The 20,000-nt window shown below is 48.0% G+C and overlaps 1 pseudogene; it reads right to left on the reverse strand.

Moving 5' to 3' along the window:
* Nucleotides 1-130: 130 nt before the first annotated feature.
* The window catches only part of LOC124020021, an 86,282-nt pseudogene continuing 66,412 nt past the window's right edge, over nucleotides 131-20,000 (reverse strand).

A 20,000-nucleotide genomic window follows, 5' to 3' on the forward strand; every position in this document is an offset into this window, starting at 1 on the left:
CTCTACAGATACAGGGATCTGCTCTCTCTACTGCTGTGTGAGAGACAGAGATCTGCTCAAAACAACTGGAAAGGGAGGGGTGATTTTAGAAAGGCGGGACTACTCTCCTGTCCTATCACACAGGGTGTGGGTTTGTCCTCTAATCAGGGTGTTTCTGTGGGCGTGTCCTCTTTAATCAAGGTGTTTCTGTGGGCGTGTCCTCTTTAATCAGGGTGGGTTTGTCCTCTAATCAGGGTGTTTCTGTGGGCGTGTCCTCTTTAATCAGGGTGTTTCTGTGGGCGTGTCCTCTTTAATCAGGGTGTTTCTGTGGGCGTGTCCTCTTTAATCAGGGTGTTTCTGTGGGCGTGTCCTCTTTCGGAGGTGTGTCTTTCTCTGCTTCCTCTCCCGTGGGTGTGTCCTGACCAGTCTCCTCCCCTTCTGATGCAGCTGAAAGGGGTGTGTCTCCCTCAGAAGAAAGGGGTGTGTCTCCCTCAGAAGAAAGGGGTGTGTCTCCCTCTGCCTCTAGGGGCGTGTCTTGCTCAGTGGGCGTTCCCATCTCTGCTTCAGCTGTCTCTTGAATTGTTGTTTCGGTTTCAGTCTCCTCCTCCTCCTCTTCCTCCATCGCCGACCCTTCCACTTCCTCCTTTGGCTCCTTCCCTTCTCTCTTCTCTAGCCCCTCCTCCTCCTCCTCCTCTCTGATAGCCGTATCAGTGCCGAGGTGTGTGTGTGAGCCTAGTGCTTGCAGGTGGTCAGCCGGGGGTAGCAGGGTCAGTGACTCGACGCTCAGAGAGTCTGTGTTGTCGTCTGTCAGTAGAGAGATGTTAGGCTGGGAGGCAGGGGTGAGGCTGGGGGCCAGGACAGACGGGACAGGGGAACAAGAACCGGTTAACTCTCCTCCTCTTCCTCCTCCCACTCCACCGGAGGACGAAGGAGGGGTGTGCTCCAAGAACGTCTCCTCATCTGAGGAGGAAGAGGGGTTAGTGTTAGCTCAACCGGTTAGCTACAGACGACTGCCATCTAAGCCTAGCATCCAGAGCTAACGATAGCTACAGACGACTGCTATCTAAGCCTAGCATCTAGAGCTAACGATAGCTACAGACAACTTCTAAGCCTAGCATCTAGAGCTAACGATCGCTACAGACAACTGCTATCTAAGCCTAGCATCTAGAGCTAACCAATGCTATAGACAGCTGCTATCTAAGCCTAGCATCTAGAGCTAACGATCGCTACAGACAACTGCTATCTAAGCCTAGCATCTAGAGCTAACGATCGCTACAGACAACCGCTATCTAAGCCTAGCATCGAGCTATCTGTAGCTATTGTTTGCTCTAGATGCTAGGCTAATATAGCAGCTGTCTGTAGCTATATTTAGCTCTAGATGCTAGGCTAATATAGCAGTTGTCTGTAGCGATCGTTATCGCTAGATGCTAGGCTTAGATAGCAGCAAATGATCATTGAAGATATCACACAACTGCTATCTAAGCCTAGCATCTAGAGCAAACGATCACTACAGACAACTGCTATCTAAGCCTAGCATCTACAGCTAACGATCGCTACAGATCGCTGCTATCTAAGCCTAACATCTAGAGCTAACGATCGCTACAGACAACTGCTGTCTAAGTCTAGCATCTAGCTAATGATAGCTACTATCTAAGCCTAGCATCTAGAGCTAACAATAGCTACAGACAACTTATCTAAGCCTAGAATCTAGAGCAAACAACAAAGATAACAGTTGTCTTTAGGTATTGTTAGCTCTAGCATCTAGCTAAAGACAACTGTTATATAAGCCTAGCATCTAGAGCTAACGATAGCTACTATCTAAGCCTAGCATCTAGAGCTAACAGTAGCTACAGACGACTGTTATATAAGCCTAGCATCTAGAGCTAACGATAGCTAGAGACAACTGTTATCAAAGCCTAGCACATATAGTACTGGTGTGTGTGTGTGTGTGTTACCTGTAGGGCTGTTGGCTGATATCGTACTGGTGTGTGTGTGTGTGTGTGTGTGTGTGTGTGTGTGTGTGTGTGTGTGTGTGTGTGTGTGTGTGTGTGTGTGTGTGTGTGTGTGTGTTACCTGTAGGGCTGTTGGCTGATATCGTACTGGTGTGTGTGTGTGTGTGTGTGTGTGTGTGTGTGTGTGTGTGTGTGTGTGTGTGTGTGTGTGTGTGTGTGTGTGTTACCTGTAGGGCTGTTGGCTGATATCGTACTGGTGTGTGTGTGTGTGTGTGTGTGTTACCTGTAGGGCTGTTGGCTGATATCGTACTGGTGTGTGTGTGTGTGTGTGTGTGTGTGTGTGTGTGTGTGTGTGTGTGTGTGTGTGTGTGTGTGTGTGTGTGTGTGTGTGTGTGTGTGTGTTACCTGTAGGGCTGTTGGCTGATATCGTACTGGCTGTAACAGAGTCACATCGTCCCGTGCTGCCTGAGGAGGGTGGGGAGGGGGAGGAGAGGGGGGACAGGCTGTGCTGAGAGACACAGTGAGCCACCGCAAACCCTGCAATACAACACACACACACACACACACGTGTAATTATGTAAAAAGAAAAATCTAAATAACAATTAGATTGAGTTGGTATGTCAATAAACACACGGATGCAGGACACACTGAGGTAAACAGAACGACACATTCCTGAGTGCTAGACACTTAAGTCTCTCTGTCTCTGACTCTGTCCCAGTCTCTCTCTCTCTCTGGGTGCTAGACCACTAAACAGTGTCTCTCTCCCTGTCTCTCTGTCTCTCTCTCTCTCCTCTCCCAGTCTCTCTCTCTCTCTCTCTCTCTGGGTGCTAGACCACTAAACAGTCTCGCTCTCCCAGTCTCTCTGTCTCTGTCTCTGTCCCAGTCTCTCTCTCTCCCAGTCTCTCTCTCTCGCTCTCTCTCTGGGTGCTAGACCACTAAACAGTCTCTCTCTCTCTCTCTCTCTCTGGGTGCTAGACCACTAAACAGTCTCTCCCTCTCTCCCTCTCTCTCTCTCCCTCCCTCCCTCCCTCCCTCCCTCCCTCCCTCCCTCCCTCCCTCCCTCCCTCCCTCCCTCCCTCCCTCCCTCCCTCCCTCCGGGTGCTAGACACTAAACATCCAACCTACAGAACGACCCAGTGTGTGTACCATCCAAGAAGTTACACCCAGCTTTATTCTGAAATCGATTAAATAAAACAGTTTTTTTTTTTGTTGAAATGTTTGGAAATGTATAAAAAACAACACAGAAAGTTTTACATAAGTATTCAGACCCTTTGCGATGAGACTCGAAATTGAGCTCAGGTGCATCCTGTTTCCATTGATCATCCTTGAGATGTTTCTACAACTTGATTGGAGTCCACCTGTGGTAAATTCAATTGATTGGACAGGATTTGGAAAGGCAAGATTTAACTCTTTGGCCTGAATGCCAAGCGTCACGTCTGGAGGAAACCTGGCACCATCCCTACGGTGAAGCATGGTAGCATCATGTTGTGGGGGATGTTTTTTTCAGCGGCAGGGACTGGGAGACCAGTCAGGATCGAGGCAAAGATGAACGGAGCAAAGTACAGAGAGATCCTTGATGAAAACCTGTTCCAGAGCCCTCAGGATCTCAGACTGGGGCGTAGCACACAGCCAAGACAACGCAGGAGTGGCTTCGGGACAAGTCTCTAAATGTCCATGAATGACTCAGCCAGAGCCCGGACTTTAACCTGTTCGAACGTCTCTGGAGAGACTTGAGAATAGCCGTGCAGCGACGCACCCCATCCAACCTGACAGAGCTTGAGAGGATCTGCAGAGAAGAATGGGAGAAACTCCCCAAATACAGGTGTGCCAAGCTTGTAGGGTGAAACCCAAGATGACTCAAGGCTGTAATTGCTGCAAAAGGTGCTTCAACAAAGTACTGAGTAAAGGGTCTGAATACAAATGTTACGGTGATATTTCAGATATTTTTATTTATTATACATTTGCAAAAACTAAAACGTTTTTCCTTCATCATTATGGGATATTGTGATGTCATTATGAGGTATTGTGATGTCATTATGGAGTATTGTGATGTCTTATGGGGTATTGTGATGTCATTATGGAGTATTGTGATGTCATTATGGAGTATTGTGATGTCATTATGGGGTAGGTTGATGAGGGGGAAAAAACGATTGAATCCATTTTAGAATAAGGCTGTAACGTAACAAGACGTGGAGAAGGAGTCTGAATACACTGTTCAGCCTACACAGATTAAGAGGAAATTCCACCACTTAGTTACATAGAAACCAACCTCATTCTAGGACACTAAACCCCTTCTGTTAAAGCTGAAATGATCCCAACCCCATTCTAGGACACTAAACCCCTTCTGTTAAAGCTGAAATGATCCCAACCCCATTCTAGGACACTAAACCCCTTCTGTTACAGCTGTAATGATACCAACCCCACTCTAGGACACTAAACCCCTTCTGTTACAGCTGTAATGATACCAACCCCATTCTAGGACACTAAACCCCTTCTGTTAAAGCTGTAATGATACCAACCCCATTCTAGGACACACTAAACCCCTTCTGTTAAAGCTGAAATGATACCAACCCCATTCTAGGACACTAAACCCCTTCTGTTACAGCTGTAATGATACCAACCCCACTCTAGGACACTAAACCCCTTCTGTTAAAGCTGTAATGATACCAACCCCATTCTAGGACACACTAAACCCCTTCTGTTACAGCTGTAATGATACCAACCCCATTCTAGGACACTAAACCCCTTCTGTTACAGCTGTAATGATACCAACCCCATTCTAGGACACTAAACCCCTTCTGTTACAGCTGTAATGATACAAACCCCATTCTAGGACACTAAACCCCTTCTGTTACAGCTGTAATGATACCAACCCCATTCTAGGACACTAAACCCCTTCTGTTACAGCTGAAATGATCCCAACCCCATTCTAGGACACTAAATCCCTTCTGTTAATGCTGTAATGATACCAACCCCATTCTAGGACACTAAACCCCTTCTGTTAAAGCTGTAATGATACCAACCCCATTCTAGGACACTAAACCCCTTCTGTTAAAGCTGTAATGATACCAACCCCATTCTAGGACACACTAAACCTCTTCGAGCTGCACATACACCTGGTGTGTTTGTTGGCGTTCGCTTCCTTGTTCCTTGTCAATCATTGGCTCGTTGGTGAAATGAGCATTTAGACAATATCTTTAAGTAAATCATTCATTAATTTATAAATGTAATTGAAGACAGAAGTCGACAACAGGGACATATCGCAACGTTTCCCAGTAAGTTCCGCAAAATAGAAAAAGGTCTCAAGTTGCTTTTATTAAACCCGAAGTCCAGCCCTTGTGATGTCACTGCATACCTCATTACCTTCTACTCATCAGACCAAGCCCATGCACACACAGCTATATAAACTTACAAGAGAGGCCTAGGCAGTAAATGTCCACTACCCCAAAGTTGATTTATAGAACCCGAAGTCCAGCCCTTGTGATGTCACTGCATACCTCATTACCTTCTACTCATCAGACCAAGCCCATGCACACACAGCTATATAAACTTACAAGAGAGGCCTAGGCAGTAAATGTCCACTACCCCAAAGTTGATTTATAGAACCCGAAGTCCAGCCCTTGTGATGTCACTGCCTACCTCATTACCTTCTACTCATCAGACCAAGCCCATGCATACACAGCTAAATAAAGTTGACTTATAGTGGAATGTCTGACTCGTCTCTTATCTCTTACACTCCCCTGTAGAGTTCTGTCTTCACAGTCACACATTTCTCAGACAGTTTCTTTATAAGAGGCAGAGAGACTAGAAAACCACTGGAACAATATTAAACCTCTATAATGAATATATATATATATATATAGTTAATCTGTAGTCTAGGACCCTATACATGTAAGACCCCTCCCCCTATACATGTAAGGGGGAGGGGTCTTATAACCCCTCCCCTTCTATTAATACAACATAAGCATAATCAATTATTCTAATACATCAAACATTTGATGCAGCCCCCATCATGACCCCTAGGTGAACCCCTGACATGTTTCTGTGCATTATCGTGTGTAACTGGAAGTGAATATACAGTAGGTAGGTATGTAACAGGAAGTGAATGTACAGTAGGTAGGTGTGTAACAGGAAGTAGGTGTCTAACAGGAAGTGAATGTACAGCAGGTAGGTGTGTAACAGGAAGTTAATGTACAGTAGGTAGGTGTGTAACAGGAAGTGAATGTACAGTAGGTGTGTAACAGGAAGTGTGTATTACCTGGAACTTTGTCAACGGAGGCGAACACAGATCTCTGCGCAGTGGGGTCGTTGGGCGCTCGACGCGATTGGTCGTAGAAGCGGAAAGGGAGTTGACCGCCGGCAGCAGTGTTTCCTGTCTGGCCGAAGCCCAGAACCTCTGACGAACTGGGCTGGACAGGAAGGTCTAGTAACGCTGAAACACACAGAGATGTTAGAGAGGGAGGTGTGTCCTCTGAGTGGCTTTCTCTCTCTGTCTCTCTCTCTCCGGGTGTGTCTCCCTGTCTCTCTCTCCAGGTATGTCTCAATCTTTCTCTCTCCCCAACCACCTCGCTCTCTCTGTCCTCTCTCCGAGTCTTTCTCTCTCTCCCCGTCTCTCTCTCTCCCAGTCGCTCTCTCTGTCCCAGTCTCTCTCTCTGTCCCAGTCTCTCTCTCTCCCACAGTCTCTGTCTCTCTCTCTAACTGCTATCCTCTGTCTCTCTCTACCTGCTATCCTCTGTCTCTCTCTACCTGCTATCCTCTGTCTCTCTCTACCTGCTATCCTCTGTCTCTCTCTACCTGCTATCCTCTGTCTCTCTCTACCTGCTATCCTCTGTCTCTCTCTCTACCTGCTATCCTCTCTCTACCTGCTATCCTCTCTCTACCTGCTATCCTCTCTCTACCTGCTATCCTCTCTCTACCTGCGATCCTCTCTCTACCTGCGATCCTCTCTCTACCTGCGATCCTCTGTGTCTTCATGCGTCTGGCCTGTATCCTGCCCTTGGCCAGGCGTTGCTTAGCGATGATGCAGCGGATGTGGTCGGCGAATATGAAGTTTGCCTGCAGGATGGGGAGGGGCTTGGCGTGGGGGTTGGACGAGGGTTTGTGGATGATAATGTTTAAAGCTCTGCTGTCATCCTCTACCCCAGACACCTGCATGTCCTGGGGGGGAAGAGAGAGAGAGAGATGGTGTTACAGTCTTGTAATGCCAGGTGCAACTGAGAGAGAGAGAGAAGAGAGAGAGAGAAAGAGAGAGAGAGAGAAAGAGAGAGAGAAAGAGAGAGAGAAAGAGAGAGAAAGAGAGAGAGAAGAGAGAGAGAGGCAGAGACAGACAGAGAGAGAGAGAGACAGACAGACAGAGAGAGAGAGACAAGACAGACAGACAGACAGACAGACAGACAGACAGACAGACAGACAGACAGACAGAGACAGAGAGAGAGAGAGAGAGAGAGAGAGAGAGACAAGGAGAGAGAGAGAGAGAGAGAGAGAGAGAGAGAGAGAGAGAGAGAGAGAGAGAGACAAGGAGAGAGAGAGAGAGACAAGGAGAGAGAGAGAGAGACAGAGAGAGAGAGACAGAGAAAAAGAGAGAGACAGAGAGAGAGAGACAGAGAAAAAGAGAGAGAAAGAGAGAGAGAGAGACAAGGAGAGAGAGAGAAAGAGAGAGAGAGAGACAGAGAGAGAGAGAGAGAGAGAAAGAGAGAGAAAGAGAGAGAAAGAGAGAAAGACAGACAGAGAGACAGGCAGAGAGAGAGAGAGAGGGAGAGACAGGCAGAGAGCGAGAGACAGAGAGAGTCAGACAGAGACAGAGAGAGAGAGAGAGAGAGAGAGAGAGACAAGGAGAGAGAGAGACAGGGAGAGAGTGAGAGAGACAGGGAGAGAGAGAGAGAGACAGGGAGAGAGAGAGAGAGAGAGGGAGAGAGAGAGAGAGACAGGGAGAGAGAGAGAGAGACAGGGAGAGAGAGAGAGAGAGAGGGAGAGAGAGAGAGAGACAGGGAGAGAGAGAGAGAGACAGGGAGAGAGAGACATGGAGAGAGAGACAGAGAGAGAGAGAGACGGGGAGGGAGGGAGAGAGAGACGGGGAGGGAGGGAGAGAGAGACGGGGAGAGAGGGAGGGAGGGAGAGACGGGGAGAGAGGGAGGGAGGGAGAGAGAGAGAGACGGGGAGGGAGAGAGAGAGAGAGAGAGATGGGGAGAGAGACAGACAGACAGAGAGGGAGAGAGAGAAACAGACAGACAGGGAGACAGGGAGAGAGAGACGGAGAGAGAGACGGGGAGAGATGGGGAGGGAGAGAGAGTCGGGGAGGGAGGGAGAGAGAGACGGGGAGGGAGAGAGAGATAGACGGGGAGGGAGGGAGAGAGAGAGAGACAGGGAGAGAGAGACGGGGAGGGAGGGAGAGAGAGACGGGGAGGGAGGGAGAGAGAGACGGGGAGGGAGGGAGAGAGAGACGGGGAGGGAGGGAGAGACGGGGAGGGAGGGAGAGAGAGACGGGGAGGGAGGGAGAGAGAGACGGGGAGGGAGGGAGGGAGAGAGAGACGGGGGGAGGGAGGGAGAGAGAGACGGGGAGGGAGGGAGAGGGAGACGGGGAGGGAGTGAGAGAGAGACGGGGAGGGAGGGAGAGAGAGACGGGGAGGGAGGGAGAGAGAGACGGGGAGGGAGGGAGAGAGAGACGGGGAGGGAGGGAGAGAGAGACGGGGAGGGAGGGAGAGAGAGAGACGGGGAGGGAGGGAGAGAGAGACGGGGAGGGAGGGAGAGAGAGAGACGGGGAGGGAGGGAGAGGGAGACGGGGAGGGAGAGAGACTGGGAGGGGGGGAGAGAGAGAGAGGGGAGGGAGGGAGAGGGAGAGGGAGACGGGGAGGGAGAGGGAGAGAGACGGGGAGGGAGGGAGAGACGGGGAGGGAGGGAGAGGGAGACGGGAGGGAGAGGGAGAGAGACGGGGAGGGAGGGAGAGGGAGACGGGGAGGGAGGGAGAGGGAGACGGGAGGGAGGGAGAGGGAGACGGGGAGGGAGAGGGAGAGAGACGGGGAGGGAGAGAGAGGGGGAGGGAGGGAGAGGGAGACGGGGGGAGAGAGAGAGAGAGAGAGAGAGAGAGAGAGGGGAGAGAGAGAGAGATGGGGAGAGAGACAGACAGACAGAGAGGGAGAGAGAGAAACAGACAGACAGGGAGACAGGGAGAGAGAGACGGAGAGAGAGACGGGGAGAGAGAGAGAGAGAGAGAGAGACGGGGAGGGAGGGAGAGAGAGACGGGGAGGGAGAGAGAAACAGACGGGGAGGGAGGGAGAGAGAGAGAAACAGACGGGGAGGGAGAGGGAGACGGGGAGGGAGGGAGAGGGAGACGGGGAGGGAGAACACCTAGTCTTACCTGTAACAGACCAGCGAACTTGACCACTCCCCAGCCCAACCGTTTAGTTTCAGGGAGGGAGAGGTAGACGGGGAGGGAGGGAGAGAGAGACGGGGAGGGAGGGAGAGAGAGACGGGGAGGGAGGGAGAGAGAGACGGGGAGGGAGGGAGAGAGAGACGGGGAGGGAGAGAGACGGGGAGGGAGGGAGAGAGAGGGGGAGAGAGAGAAAGAGAGAGAGAAAGAGAGAGAGAAAGAGAGAGAGACAGAGAGAGAGACAGAGAGAGAGACAGAGACAGAGACAGAGACAGAGACAGAGACAGAGACAGAGACAGAGACAGAGACAGACAGACAGACAGACAGACAGACAGACAGACAGACAGACAGACAGACAGACAGACAGACAGACAGACAGACAGACAGACAGAGAGAGAGAGACAAGGAGAGAGAGAGAGAGAGAGAGAGAGAGACAAGGAGAGAGAGAGAGAGACAAGGAGAGAGAGAGAGAGACAAGGAGAGAGAGAGAGAGACAGAGAGAGAGGGAGAGAGAGAAACAGACAGACAGGGAGACAGGGAGAGAGAGACGGAGAGAGAGACGGGGAGAGAGAGAGAGAGAGAGAGAGACGGGGAGGGAGGGAGAGAGAGACGGGGAGGGAGAGAGAAACAGACGGGGAGGGAGGGAGAGAGAGAGAAACAGACGGGGAGGGAGGGAGAGGGAGACGGGGAGGGAGGGAGAGGGAGACGGGGAGGGAGAACACCTAGTCTTACCTGTAACAGACCAGCGAACTTGACCACTCCCCAGCCCAACCGTTTAGTTTCAGGGAGGGAGAGGTAGACGGGGAGGGAGGGAGAGAGAGACGGGGATGGAGGGAGAGGGGAGAGAGAGAGACGGGGAGAGAGAGAGACGGGGAGAGAGAGAGAGAGAGAGACGGGGAGAGAGAGAGAGGGGAGAGAGAGAGAGAGAGAGAGAGAGAGAGAGAGAGAGAGAGAGAGAGAGAGAGAGAGAGAGAGAGAGAGAGAGAGAGAGAGAGAGAGAGAGAGAGAGAGAGAGAGAGAGAGAGAGAGAGATTGGGAGGGAGAGAGAGAGAAACAGACGGGGAGGGAGGGAGAGGGAGACGGGGAGGGAGGGAGAGGGAGACGGGGAGGGAGGGAGAGGGAGACGGGGAGGGAGAACACCTAGTCTTACCTGTAACAGACCAGCGAACTTGACCACTCCCCAGCCCAACCGTTTAGTTTCAGGGAGGGAGAGGTAGACGGGGAGGGAGGGAGAGAGAGACGGGGAGGGAGAACACCTAGTCTTACCTGTAACAGACCAGCGAACTTGACCACTCCCCAGCCCAACCGTTTAGTTTCAGGGAGGGAGAGGGAGACGGGGAGGGAGAACACCTAGTAGTCTTACCTGTAACAGACCAGCGAACTTGACCACTCCCCAGCCCAACCGTTTAGTTTCAGGGAGGGAGAGGGAGACGGGGAGGGAGGGAGAGGGAGACGGGGAGGGAGAACACCTAGTCTTACCTGTAACAGACCAGCGAACTTGACCACTCCCCAGCCCAACCGTTTAGTTTCAGGGAAGGAGAGAGAGACGGGGAGGGAGGGAGAGGGAGACGGGGAGGGAGAACACCTAGTAGTCTTACCTGTAACAGACCAGCGAACTTGACCACTCCCCAGCCCAACCGTTTCGTTTCCGGTTCAACCAGACTCATCTGGTAAACATCCACCGCCAGGAACCGTTGAGCCTGACCTCCTTCCTTACTGACCACCATACAGGCTATCAGATCACTGTTATCTACAGAGAGACCACAACACAACCATACAGGCTATCAGATCACTGTTATCTACAGAGAGACCACAACACAACCATACAGGCTATCAGATCACTGTTATCTACAGAGAGACCACAACACAACCATACAGGCTATCAGATCACTGTTATCTACAGAGAGACCACAACACAACCACACAGGCTATCAGATCACTGTTATCTACAGAGAGACCACAACACAACCATACAGGCTATCAGATCACTGTTATCTACAGAGAGACCACAACACAACCATACAGGCTATCAGATCACTGTTATCTACAGAGAGACCACAACACAACCACACAGGCTATCAGATCACTGTTATCTACAGAGAGACAACAACACAACCACACAGGCTATCAGATCACTGTTATCTACAGAGAGACCACAACACAACCATACAGGCTATCAGATCACTGTTATCTACAGAGAGACCACAACACAACCATACAGGCTATCAGATCACTGTTATCTACAGAGAGACCACAACCATACAGGCTATCAGATCACTGTTATCTACAGAGAGACCACAACACAACCACACAGGCTATCAGATCACTGTTATCTACAGAGAGACCACAACACAACCACACAGGCTATCAGATCACTGTTATCTACAGAGAGACCACAACACAACCATACAGGCTATCAGATCACTGTTATCTACAGAGAGACCACAACACAACCATACAGGCTATCAGATCACTGTTATCTACAGAGAGACCACAACACAACCATACAGGCTATCAGATCACTGTTATCTACAGAGAGACCACAACACAACCATACAGGCTATCAGATCACTGTTATCTACAGAGAGACCACAACACAACCATACAGGCTATCAGATCACTGTTATCTACAGAGAGACCACAACACAACCATACAGGCTATCAGATCACTGTTATCTACAGAGAGACCACAACACCACCATACAGGCTATCAGATCACTGTTATCTACAGAGAGACCACAACACCACCATACAGGCTATCAGATCACTGTTATCTACAGAGAGACCACAACACAACCATACAGGCTATCAGATCACTGTTATCTACAGAGAGACCACAACCATACAGGCTATCAGATCACTGTTATCTACAGAGAGACCACAACACAACCATACAGGCTATCAGATCACTGTTATCTACAGAGAGACCACAACACAACCATACAGGCTATCAGATCACTGTTATCTACAGAGAGACCACAACACAACCATACAGGCTATCAGATCACTGTTATCTACAGAGAGACCACAACACAACCACACAGGCTATCAGATCACTGTTATCTACAGAGAGACAACAACACAACCACACAGGCTATCAGATCACTGTTATCTACAGAGAGACCACAACACAACCACACAGGCTATCAGATCACTGTTATCTACAGAGAGACCACAACACAACCATACAGGCTATCAGATCACTGTTATCTACAGAGAGACCACAACACAACCATACAGGCTATCAGATCACTGTTATCTACAGAGAGACCACAACACAACCACACAGGCTATCAGATCACTGTTATCTACAGAGAGACAACAACACAACCATACAGGCTATCAGATCACTGTTATCTACAGAGAGACCACAACCATACAGGCTATCAGATCACTGTTATCTACAGAGAGACCACAACACAACCATACAGGCTATCAGATCACTGTTATCTACAGAGAGACCACAACACAACCATACAGGCTATCAGATCACTGTTATCTACAGAGAGACCACAACACAACCATACAGGCTATCAGATCACTGTTATCTACAGAGAGACCACAACACAACCATACAGGCTATCAGATCACTGTTATCTACAGAGAGACCACAACACAACCATACAGGCTATCAGATCACTGTTATCTACAGAGAGACCACAACACAACCATACAGGCTATCAGATCACTGTTATCTACAGAGAGACCACAACACAACCATACAGGCTATCAGATCACTGTTATCTACAGAGAGACCACAACACAACCATACAGGCTATCAGATCACTGTTATCTACAGAGAGACCACAACACCACCATACAGGCTATCAGATCACTGTTATCTACAGAGAGACCACAACACAACCATACAGGCTATCAGATCACTGTTATCTACAGAGAGAGAGACCACAACACAACCATACAGGCTATCAGATCACTGTTATCTACAGAGAGAGAGACCACAACACAACCATACAGGCTATCAGATCACTGTTATCTACAGAGAGACCACAACACAACCATACAGGCTATCAGATCACTGTTATCTACAGAGAGACCACAACACAACCATACAGGCTATCAGATCACTGTTATCTACAGAGAGACCACAACACAACCATACAGGCTATCAGATCACTGTTATCTACAGAGAGACCACAACACAACCATACAGGCTATCAGATCACTGTTATCTACAGAGAGACCACAACACAACCACACAGGCTATCAGATCACTGTTATCTACAGAGAGACCACAACACAACCATACAGGCTATCAGATCACTGTTATCTACAGAGAGACCACAACACAACCATACAGGCTATCAGATCACTGTTATCTACAGAGAGACCACAACACAACCATACAGGCTATCAGATCACTGTTATCTACAGAGAGACCACAACACAACCATACAGGCTATCAGATCACTGTTATCTACAGAGAGACCACAACACAACCATACAGGCTATCAGATCACTGTTATCTACAGAGAGACCACAACACAACCATACAGGCTATCAGATCACTGTTATCTACAGAGAGACCACAACACAACCATACAGGCTATCAGATCACTGTTATCTACAGAGAGACCACAACACAACCATACAGGCTATCAGATCACTGTTATCTATAGAGAGACCACAACACAACCATACAGGCTATCAGATCACTGTTATCTACAGAGAGACCACAACACAACCATACAGGCTATCAGATCACTGTTATCTACAGAGAGACCACAACACAACCATACAGGCTATCAGATCACTGTTATCTACAGAGAGACCACAACACAACCATACAGGCTATCAGATCACTGTTATCTACAGAGAGAGAGACCACAACACAACCATACAGGCTATCAGATCACTGTTATCTACAGAGAGACCACAACACAACCATACAGGCTATCAGATCACTGTTATCTACAGAGAGACCACAACACAACCATACAGGCTATCAGATCACTGTTATCTACAGAGAGACCACAACACAACCATACAGGCTATCAGATCACTGTTATCTACAGAGAGACCACAACACAACCATACAGGCTATCAGATCACTGTTATCTACAGAGAGACCACAACACAACCATACAGGCTATCAGATCACTGTTATCTACAGAGAGACCACAACACAACCATACAGGCTATCAGATCACTGTTATCTACAGAGAGACCACAACACAACCATACAGGCTATCAGATCACTGTTATCTACAGAGAGACCACAACACAACCATACAGGCTATCAGATCACTGTTATCTACAGAGAGACCACAACACAACCATACAGGCTATCAGATCACTGTTATCTACAGAGAGACCACAACACAACCATACAGGCTATCAGATCACTGTTATCTACAGAGAGACCACAACACAACCATACAGGCTATCAGATCACTGTTATCTACAGAGAGACCACAACACAACCATACAGGCTATCAGATCACTGTTATCTACAGAGAGACCACAACACAACCATACAGGCTATCAGATCACTGTTATCTACAGAGAGACCACAACACAACCATACAGGCTATCAGATCACTGTTATCTACAGAGAGACCACAACACAACCATACAGGCTATCAGATCACTGTTATCTACAGAGAGACCACAACACAACCATACAGGCTATCAGATCACTGTTATCTACAGAGAGACCACAACACAACCATACAGGCTATCAGATCACTGTTATCTACAGAGAGACCACAACACAACCATACAGGCTATCAGATCACTGTTATCTACAGAGAGACCACAACACCACCATACAGGCTATCAGATCACTGTTATCTACAGAGAGACCACAACACAACCATACAGGCTATCAGATCACTGTTATCTACAGAGAGACCACAACACAACCATACAGGCTATCAGATCACTGTTATCTACAGAGAGACCACAACACAACCATACAGGCTATCAGATCACTGTTATCTACAGAGAGACCACAACACAACCATACAGGCTATCAGATCACTGTTATCTACAGAGACCACAACACAACCATACAGGCTATCAGATCACTGTTATCTACAGAGAGAGAGACCACAACACAACCATACAGGCTATCAGATCACTGTTATCTACAGAGAGACCACAACACAACCATACAGGCTATCAGATCACTGTTATCTACAGAGAGACCACAACACAACCATACAGGCTATCAGATCACTGTTATCTACAGAGAGACCACAACACAACCATACAGGCTATCAGATCACTGTTATCTACAGAGAGACCACAACACAACCATACAGGCTATCAGATCACTGTTATCTACAGAGAGACCACAACACAACCATACAGGCTATCAGATCACTGTTATCTACAGAGAGACCACAACACAACCATACAGGCTATCAGATCACTGTTATCTACAGAGAGACCACAACACAACCATACAGGCTATCAGATCACTGTTATCTACAGAGAGACCACAACACAACCATACAGGCTATCAGATCACTGTTAGATAGAGACTTAATCAACCCCCCCCCAGGTCTCTATCAGATAGAGACTTAATCAACCCCCCCAGGTCTCTATCAGATAGAGACTTAATCACCCCCCCCCAGGTCTCTATCAGATAGAGACTTAATCAACCCCCCCAGGTCTCTATCAGATAGAGACTTAATCAACCCCCCCAGGTCTCTATCAGATAGAGACTTAATCAACCCCCCCCCAGGTCTCTCTCTGTATCAGAAGGGAAGTGATCAGTGTTTCATTTCATACGCACGCACGCACGCACACACACACACACACACGCACACACACACACACACACGCACCTCTGCTCTAGAAGTGTATCAGTGTTGAGTCAGAGGTTTCCACTGTGGGCCTGAACCCCTTCTGTCTGTTCCAAGAATATTACTGTAACAAACTCACAGACTTACTGAGATCTAGGACATGGTCAGACTTACTGAGGTGTAGAACACGGTCAGTATCAGTGAGGTCTAGAACATGGTCAGTCTCAGTGAGGTCTAGAACATGGTCAGTCTCAGTGAGGTCTAGAACATGGTCAGTCTCAATGAGGTGTAGAACACGGTCAGTCTCAGTGAGGTCTAGAACACGGTCAGTCTCAGTGAGGTCTAGAACATGGTCAGTCTCGATGAGGTGTAGAACACGGTCAGTCTCGATGAGGTGTAGAACACGGTCAGTCTCAATGAGGTGTAGAACATGGTCAGTCTCGATGAGGTGTAGAACACGGTCAGTCTCAGTGAGGTCTAGAACACGGTCAGTCTCGATGAGGTGTAGAACACTGTCAGTCTCAGTGAGGTCTAGAACACGGTCAGTCTCGATGAGGTGTAGAACACGGTCAGTCTTGATGAGGTGTAGAACACGGTCAGTCTCGATGAGGTGTAGAACACGGTCAGTCTCGATGAGGTGTAGAACACGGTCAGTCTCAGTGAGGTCTAGAACACGGTCAGTCTCGATGAGGTGTAGAACACGGTCAGTCTCAGTGAGGTGTAGAACACGGTCAGTCTCAGTGAGGTCTAGAACATGGTCAGACTTACTGAGATCTAGAACATGGATGGTCTTGATGAGGTGTAGAACACGGTCAGTCTCGATGAGGTGTAGAACATGGTCAGACTTACTGAGATCTAGAACACGGTCAGTCTCGATGAGGTGTAGAACACGGTCAGTCTCAGTGAGGTCTAGAACACGGTCAGTCTCGATGAGGTCTAGAACACGGTCAGTCTCAATGAGGTCTAGAACATGGTCAGTCTCAATGAGGTCTAGAACACGGTCAGTCTCAATGAGGTCTAGAACACGGTCAGTCTTGAGGAGGTCGAAAACACGGTCAGTCTTGAGGAGGTCGAAAACACAGTCAGTCTTGAGGAGGTCGAAAACACAGTCAGTCTTGAGGAGGTCGAAAACACAGTCGGTCTTGAGGTCAAGAGCATGGTCAGTCAGAACACACACACACACACACACACACACACACACACACACACACACACACACACACACACACACACACACACACACACACACACACACACACACACACACACACACACACACACAGTCTTACTTAGGTCCAGAACATCGTCTGTCTTAATGAGGTCTTCAGAGCGAGTGAGAGGAAGCTGCGTCTCTGGTTCTCCCTGCAGCTGAAGAGATAATGATCTCAGCATGAAGAACACACGGATGGCCTGTAGAGGGAGAACAACATCGGTCACCAACACACAGTGGTTGGTTCAGTGTGTCTCACTTGGTACAGAACATCCCTCCCCGGGTCAGTAGGTACAGAACATCCCTCCCCAGGTCAGTAGGTACAGAACATCCCTCCCCAGGTCAGTAGGTACAGAACATCCCTCCCCAGGTCAGTAGGTGGTACAGAACATCCCTCTCCAGGTCAGTAGGTACAGAACATCCCTCCCCAGGTCAGTAGGTACAGAACATCCCTCCCCAGGTCAGTAGGTACAGAACATCCCTCCCCAGGTCAGTAGGTACAGAACATCCCTCCCCAGGTCAGTAGGTACAGAACATCCCTCCCCAGGTCAGTAGGTGGTACAGAACATCCCTCCCCAGGTCAGTAGGTATCTCAGTGTGTGTGTGTGTGTGTGTGTGTGTGTGTGTGTGTGTGTGTGTGTGTGTGTGTGTGTGTGTGTGTGTGTGTGTGTGTGTGTGTGTGTGTGTGTGTGTGTGTGTGTGTGTGTCTCAGTGTGTGTGTGTGTGTTACCCGTCTGGTCTTCTCTACTCCTCCACAGGGCAGTCTCTTAACGAAGTCTATTCCAGTCAGAGGAGTACCAGTAGGGGGAAGTAGAACGGACGCGTCCATCATGAGGTACTCCACGTTCAGGGGCTTACTCTGGAGACATTAAATACATTATCAGGGGCTTACTCTGGAGACATTAAATACATTATCAGGGGCTTACTCTGGAGACATTAAATACATTATCAGGGGCTTACTCTGGAGACATTAAATACATTATCAGGGGCTTACTCTGGAGAGACATTAAATACATTATCAGGGGCTTACTCTGGAGAGACAAATACATTATCAGGGGCTTATCAGGGGCTTACTCTGGAGAGACACATTAAATACATTATCAGGGGCTTACTCTGGAGAGACACATTAAATACATTATCAGGGGCTTACTCTGGAGAGACACATTAAATACATTATCAGGGGCTTACTCTGGAGAGACACATTAAATACATTATCAGGGGCTTACTCTGGAGAATCACATTAACTACATTATCAGGGGCTTACTCCGGAGACATTAAATACATTATCAGGGGCTTATCAGGGGCTTACTCTGGAGAGACACATTAAATACATTATCAGGGGCTTACTCTGGAGAGACACATTAAATACATTATCATGGGCTTACTCTGGAGAATCACATTAACTACATTATCAGGGGCTTACTCTGGAGACATTAAATACATTATCAGGGGCTTACTCTGGAGAGACACATTAAATACATTATCAGGGGCTTACTCTGGGGACATTAAATACATTATCAGGGGCTTACTCTGGAGAGACACATTAAATACATTATCAGGGGCTTACTCTGGGGACATTAAATACATTATCAGGGGCTTACTCTGGAGACATTAAATACATTATCAGGGGCTTACTCTGGAGACATTAAATACATTATCAGGGGCTTACTCTGGGGAGACACATTAAATATATTATCAGGGGCTTACTCTGGAGACATTAAATACATTATCAGGGGCTTACTCTGGAGAGACACATTACATACATTATCAGGGGCTTACTCTGGAGAGACACATTACATACATTATCAGGGGCTTACTCTGGAGAGACACATTAAATACATTATCAGGGGCTTACTCTGGAGAGACACATTAAATACATTATCAGGGGCTTACTCTGGAGAGACACATTAAATACATTATCAGGGGCTTACTCTGGAGAGACATTAAATACATTATCAGGGGCTTACTCTGGAGACATTAAATACATGATCATGGGCTTACTCTGGAGAGACAAATACATTATCAGGTACTCCACGTTTAGGGGGTTACTCTGAATAAACCTTTGCTTAACTTTATTGGGATAGGGGGCAGTATTGGGAAGTTTGGATGACTGAGGTGCCCAAAGTAACCTGCCTGCTACTCAGGCCTAGAAGCTAGGATATGCATATAGTTGGCAGATTTGGATAGAAAACACTCTAAAGTTTCCAAAACTGTTCAAATAATGTCTGTGAGAATAACAGAATTGATATGGCAGGCGAAAACCTGAGGACAATCCATCCAGGAAGTGCCTTTATTTTGAAATGCCTGTTTTTCCATGAGGGCAATACAGCACTTTCAATGAGAGGACAGTGGAAATTTCCAGACATGAGTCCTGCGTGTAAATCGGGACCTCGCCTTTCTTGTTGCTCCTTTTCTATTGACGAAGCTTTTGTCTGGTTGAAATATGATCGATTATTTATGACAAAAACAATCTGAGGATTGATTATAAACATTGTTTGACATGTTTCTACGAACTTTTATGGTACTTATTTGATTTGTCGTCAGCCTGCTGTGATCGTGCTTTGTGCCAATGGATTACTGAACAAAACTCACCATGAAAAAAAAACTGAGGTTTTTGGATATAAAGAGGGACTTTATCGAACAAAACAAACATTTATTGTGTAAATAGGAGTCTTGTGAGTGCAACCATATGAAGATCATCAAAGGTAAGTGATAAATTC

The sequence above is a fragment of the Oncorhynchus gorbuscha genome, unplaced genomic scaffold (assembly GCF_021184085.1).
Source record: "Oncorhynchus gorbuscha isolate QuinsamMale2020 ecotype Even-year unplaced genomic scaffold, OgorEven_v1.0 Un_scaffold_749, whole genome shotgun sequence".
Taxonomy (NCBI): domain Eukaryota; kingdom Metazoa; phylum Chordata; class Actinopteri; order Salmoniformes; family Salmonidae; genus Oncorhynchus; species Oncorhynchus gorbuscha.